The 6,637-nt window shown below is 38.5% G+C and overlaps 1 long non-coding RNA gene across 1 annotated transcript; it reads right to left on the minus strand.

Annotated features, from left to right (window-relative positions):
• Positions 1-3,256: 3,256 nt before the first annotated feature.
• Positions 3,257-4,881, minus strand: LOC140858747 (uncharacterized). The gene is made up of 2 exons (XR_012142260.1): positions 4,580-4,881; positions 3,257-3,856 (listed from the first exon to the last, which is right to left on the minus strand). It is a non-coding gene; the product is annotated as an uncharacterized lncRNA (long non-coding RNA).
• Between the last annotated feature and the right edge of the window lie 1,756 nt (positions 4,882-6,637).

Consider the following 6,637-nt stretch of genomic DNA (forward strand, 5'->3'; position numbering starts at 1 on the left):
ACACTTGGATCTTATCTAATATATTTTTCTTATTTATCGTATTTATAATTAATTTACGATCATGATTTAGGTAATACGACCGATTGTCCTGGCTGATAATTATCATGGACCGATATTATTTTATAAGATAAGAAGGACAAGAAAGGCAAAAATTAAAAAAGAAGGTCAAAATCTTAGGCAGCATTTGCTACGGTTTTTAATTTTTTTTTAAAATTATAGATAAAAAATTATTTTTTATTTTTTTAAATTAAAAAATATAATTGATTCTTTCCCTTTTTTTTTTTAAATAATATAAATAAAAGATCATAATGAAAATCAGAAGTATAGAACCAAGCAAACGTGGAGGCGATGGACATCAAGAACGCATAGATAGCACACACTTTTGAGAGAATGAACTAACAAGAACGAATAAAAAGATACCGAGGAGGAACGAGTAGATGGACAGCGGCAGAAGACGGACACTAAAAAATAAACAAACGAACGAACAGGACAGCAATGAAATGATAGCAAGATGATGGGATCAAAGAGGACAACAATAAGGTGGCGGACAAAATCACTAAAGAGATGGATGGCGGCGACAGCCTCAAGGAGATGATAAGAGGAGACAATTAGTTCGAAGGGGTAGCGACAAATGGTGGATGACAAGAAGAACAAACAACACACAAGGTCATGCGAATGGAGAACAACCATCACATAGTTTTTTGATGTGGTGGGTGGTGGGGTCGATGACGGTGGCATGCAACCAAGTTTAACATTACTGATTTTATTTACGTTGTATCCATGTCAATATTTATTCGAATCATGAAACGAGTCGACATCACGGTAGCCTACTTTTTGACAATTCCCATTCCCTTATCAGTGGTGGTCTTAATCTTTCATGCAGATCCTTCTGGCAGCAGGGAGCTACGCTTGCCACCTTAAGCATGTTTGCGGGGTTGGAGCAACGATAGAAACACTTCCTTTTATGATCGAATTTCTCCATAGATGACCGGATCCTTAGTTCACAAACATAACTTAATTTTCTCAAAAAAAATAGCAGATAAAGAGATCCTTGTGTTTAAAAACCAACACAGGCCTTCTCAAGTAATAATAATGTAAAAAGTACAAGGTGTCTCCCAAGAAACGAAGGGCACTGGCATTGGCTTAAACAACTGCAGGCATTTGATTGCGTACTCACTTAACATACAAATATCTTATAATCCTTTATCCATTGACATCCTGAATATAGTTTTTAATTGTTTTGAGTCAGAATCACTCAAAATTCCAGTCTAAGCCACCCTGTGGTTAATAAAAGTTATTGAACCAAAGAGCTGAAAGGACATGGTTCATAAAAAAGACATGCAGCAGTGAAAGTAAGGAGTTTAGCATTGTTCTTGCACAGCTGAATTGGTTTGCAGTGGAAGATACAAAATAGCCATGAGCTTTAGAAGGGCAGGAAATGTTTGTCATGTCCACAACACTAACCCACAGGCTTAATATCATTACCATATTTTTGCACTATAAAATCCTTCTTCGCCATTCTCATCTAAGAGAGTGACAAGCAGAGACAACCTTCACAAACATGGGGAATAATGTTGCTTCCAAGGAGGAACATAGCATGATAAGCACAACTGCTGATATGTCTATAAACACAGCCTAGAGGAATATGCAGACTTCTAGGTACTATGCTTGATATTTATGTTACTTTAGATGATAGTTAAACTAGGGTAGTCAACTATATTGCGTTTTAACAAATGAAAGCAGAAAAATGCTTGTTACTAACTAAACACTGGTCTTCGTTCATTTGCATAAGATATCTATCTTTATCACTAGTTTTTATAGAGGGCAAGGACCAAACCAAATCCTTGCCAATTATTAAGAACAAAAAGGTGCCTTCATACAACATTATATGAAAAATAATTGAGAAAGCATGCAAAAAGTAGGATGAGAAATTAAATAATCCTTTTATAGGTGAAATGCGTCTTCCTTGCTATGATGCAAATCATGCAAGAAGTGACAACCTGCTACAGTAAAAAAATCTTGATGTCGATGCAGCGACAAAATATTTCTCGTGTGATCTATCTTAAATTATGGCTGCTGCTCTAGGATAGATGTACCATTGCCCTAACTAGTTTATCTATATTGAAAACTCCATGAGACAAAACTGACTCCTACATTCTTTCTAGTTTCATGACCCCAAACTTGAGAGTCCAAGGGCTTCTGAATGGATAGGGGAATATCAACAAAACTTTTCTCTGCTACCCTCCATTGTTCATATTCAAAATCCTTTTCTCTGGAACATTGTTCAATGTGCAGCTTCTGTAAACTCCTTCAAGGTGTCTCATATTTTTCGAGAAGCGAACCAGCCCATGGATAACTTAGCCAGACTCCTTCAAACAATGATTTCTTATTCTACTACATCCCTTCCAGCACAATAAAAACGCCGGTACTGGCTGATAGTGCTGGAGTTTCTTTTTTTTGTTTGTAATTAAGCCCTTGTTCTTTGTTTTTTGGGGCTTATGACCCCCCTTATGTAGCCCCACACCCCCCCCCCCCCCCCCCCCCCCCCCAACCCCCGGCCCCCCAACAAAAAAAGAGAGAGAGAGAGAGAGAGACTACAGATGGATGTTTCTAAGTGTACAGTTATCTCTAACAAAATTTTCAGGCCATTGTGTGATTAAAGCATAGACAACCTTAAGCTTCTTAGGTTTTACTTTCTTGGTCAAACCAGCAATAGTTGGCTATGGAAATGCAAATATTTTATAATTAGCAGCACACACAAGTTTTAGCATGGAATCAGCAGTTTGTCATTAAGAAATGCTCTGAATTCACCACACTGAGATTTGAAAGTTAATCAAAGTTCAAAAGTACTATCATGTAAAGCAGCTTAACCATGTTTGATGCTCCAAGTCGTTTAGTTCGGTCCGAATATGATCACTACCATTTTAGTAGGCAAATTAACTGAATGCCTGAAACATTTTGTAACCATTGTTCTTATCATTCAAAATTAAAAAGACATTTTCACTCGCTCACCTTTATACAGAAGAAGCTTCTTTACAAGTAAGGGGAGGCAATGTTCCGGACATCCGAAGGCATTAAAGCCAAGACCATTAACACAACAAGTATGCATATAGGAAGCAGTAATAGCAAGAAAGGCGGCGGAGGCAATGGAGGCAGAATTAGTGGAAGAATGAGTAAGGATGCAGTAAGGCAGATAAGTACCAGAAATGATTCCATGCTGAAATAGCTCGAAGTGTAGGCTCTATGGTCCTGCCCATGTTGTTGAGGCCTTTTGTTGTTGTTGCTCGATTCCCTTGCGAATCTATCTCTCCTTGCTCTGCCTTCCATCATACAAATCCAACAAGCCCTTGAGTTAACCTTTGGCAATCTGGAGTCTGTGTTCAATATTTCAAAATGCATTTAAGTTCCAGAGTCCAGGTTTATCAATCCCCACAGAAAACACACAGGTCCACTGGGATCTTGCGTCGGAAACCACTGGTTGCTAGTTAGAATATTGATAGCCTTCTTTTTCTCCACTTAAATGATATGATGCAGCTGACTGGAAGCAAAATTTCTCATCAATTTCAAGTTCCTCTTATCCACTTCACAGGCTAAAGATACACATCCCAGATCACCAATGTGAGTTGTTAAGATATAAGAAAGCACTAAAATGGGAACTGGATGGCCAAAATCTGGCCTGACGTATTGATGCAGCTACGGTGGAGCTTATGTCTGACTCACAGTAAGCACAGGAGTTGAGATATTGATGCAGAAAAACTTCTGGATGCCAAATAGTTTTGAAGGAATATTGGATGTTATGATTTCCAAAAGCAGTGATCAGATTCACAAGTTCTTGGAGTACATTGGCCTTCCACTGCTGTTAATTTCAGCCAAAATTGCAGTCAATCCATCATTAAATCATCGAAGATAGTATAAGATCTAAATCAAACTGCCTGATAAAATGAAAATTTTGGAACGTGTAGTACCAGATCAAAGTATAAGATCTAATCAAACTATCTGTTAAAATGAAAATTTGGAATGAGAATCCACATCAATCCAACATATTTAACATACAATTTTCAGCGCCAGCCCCCCACCCCAAAAAACCAAAAAAAAAAAAAAAATCAGGTCCAAAAATATGGGAAAAGAAAAGGAACTAATAGTAACAACGAAGAAAGAAACTTCCACATCTTGAACCAACAGGCTTATAAGAAATCATCACCCAGATCACACAATACAGCTTTAGCATGCAAGATTTTTCCCCCTTGTTTTTACCTTTTCATGATGATGGGAGATTTCCAACTTGACCACCAGATGAAAATATACTCACAGCATCAAAAAAAGAAAAAGGAAGAAGAAGAATAAGAGGAAAGAAATCTTGATTCTGAAAGTTCATTTAATGATCAGAGGGATACAGAATCCTCATCCAAAACATCTATAACAGGATCAAAATGTGCTCTAAGTAATGTTTTCACTATGAAGAAAAAAAAGAACCTTGCATTAAGAAATCTATTGATGATTGAAACAAGCACAGACCGATCAACCAAGTCCACAACAACAAATCAAGAAAGAACCATCGAGAGACAAAGCAAAAGAATACCTGTCCTCTTTCTTGCCACTTCTGGAATTAACTCTTTGGCATTCCAACCCTCCTAGACTGAATCTACCCTTTAAAAAACCAAGATCAAGAACATTAAAATAGAATGACAAGTGAGATCACCGCATGTGATCTCCCATGCTCTTTATTTTTTCCCCCGTAAGAGAGCAAAACCAAAACCCAAAAAAAAAAAAAAGAGAAACCAACCAAGAAAAAACAATGGGCTGGATGGAGAGAAGAGAGAGGGCGGTGGCAGTGATTGTGTTTGATGGGAAAGTGTGAACCGAGGGATGTCCGAAAGGCAAAACGCAATACCTTCGATGTTGAGGTGGGCTGCCACCTTTTCCCTTTTTTTTTGTCTGTTGTTTGGTGAGGATGGCTTGCGTCTGCGTCTGCTGCGAGTGATATCTATGGATTCTGGGAAGGTGGGGAAGCAGTGGTTTTGAGATATTTGGGGTGGATACACTGCATTCTTCCTTCCGTCCAGTACACTCCCCCCATGCAAATGAGGAGGGTGGCGGGCCACATGTTCTTTCTTTTCTTTTCTTTTCTTTGAAAAACGCAAGGCTCTTTGATGTTTAAGGTTCCTCTCCCCTGGCCACCTTTCCATCCCCCCCCCCCTCATCCACTGTCACCCCTTCTCTAGATCCCACTACAAGTCAAAAGTCTCCATTTTTTTTATTGCCTTGTCTTTGTGTGAGAAGTTAACATTGTCTTTGCTCCTTCTACGAAAAGGAAGTCATTAGACCTAAGGCTGATCACTTATGATTTGCGCCCCCCCCTGGTGACCAAATCAACCTTGGATGCTAACATCCCATTTATTAGTAATCTAAAAGAGAGATTTCACAATCTCTTATGAAATAATTGTATTTAGATTTCATAATCTATAAACCATATATGGCGAAATCTCAAAATTTTAGAAATAGAAGATCTAGAGGTAGCTAAAGTTGGAATGGAGCCATCATTTCAAGATCTATAGTTCACTATAGGAACAATTGAATTTGAATTGATATTATCGATGCTTTTAAGTCACTTGCGATGCTCAAAAGACGTTTCACGTAGCATCAAAGAAGAGTCGGCGATGCAAGCATGGAAAACTAATTTTCTCACGTTTTATTTTCCGTTGTAATTTAGAGTCCAACAATAATCCTTTTTTTTCTGTAGTGGTCGCACACCAAGGTACAACTTTCGCACACCAAGGTACAACTTCAATGAAGTGTCCACACTCTCCTTGCTGATTTGTTTGGGTTGTAGGTCCACTTGAAGCATCTGGACTGCCTTTTTGAACTTGGAGTTAGATCTACATTTTGCACTTGCAGCAAATGAAACACCATAGATGTGCCAAAGGATATCAATTACAGAGCCCAACCCATATTGGGACCAGTGGGCACTCTAACCAAGCCATCTCTATATGTATCTATTTTACAAACACACATATCCACACTCTCTCTCTCTCTCTCTCTCTCAGCATGGGATTAAGTATGAAGAAATGGGATATAAAAGTTAATAAAATAAAGAGCTATGGGGGATTTTTTTTTTTTTCTGATAGGGGCTGTGGGGGATGTTTAGTTGGAAATAGAAAGGCGAGTTGGTACTTGGATTCCTTCCTCTTCTTGGAAAAACTTGAGCTTCCGTACTGCCATTTGCTTGCCATTTTCCATGCGCTTCCATGCTTAAATCAGAGCTCATAAAGTAATTAGGGCATATATTACTTGCTAGCCCCGGGTCTCCAACAATAAAATGAGCCAAAACCCTAAATTATGGTGGCTGCCCAAATTATCATATTTCCCTCGGTAGAGACCCCAAAACTTACTTACATTTTTAATTCTGTTTCACTTTTGGCAGGCTTTGTAGCCACGATCTAAGAAGTAACCCAGCCTTCCAATTTCAGAAGCAAACAATTTTCCAATTGCTAACTCAAGGCTACTCCCCTATGAAACCATATATATTAGCAGTGATGGCATCCTATCATACTTAATTCTACAGTGGGTGCGATTCAGCTTTTTACGCAGCAAAACCGGGGAAATTGGACCGGCTGGTTCAAACAGGAGCATTTTATGA

Source organism: Elaeis guineensis, chromosome 1, assembly GCF_000442705.2.
Source record: "Elaeis guineensis isolate ETL-2024a chromosome 1, EG11, whole genome shotgun sequence".
Taxonomy (NCBI): Eukaryota; Viridiplantae; Streptophyta; class Magnoliopsida; order Arecales; family Arecaceae; genus Elaeis; species Elaeis guineensis.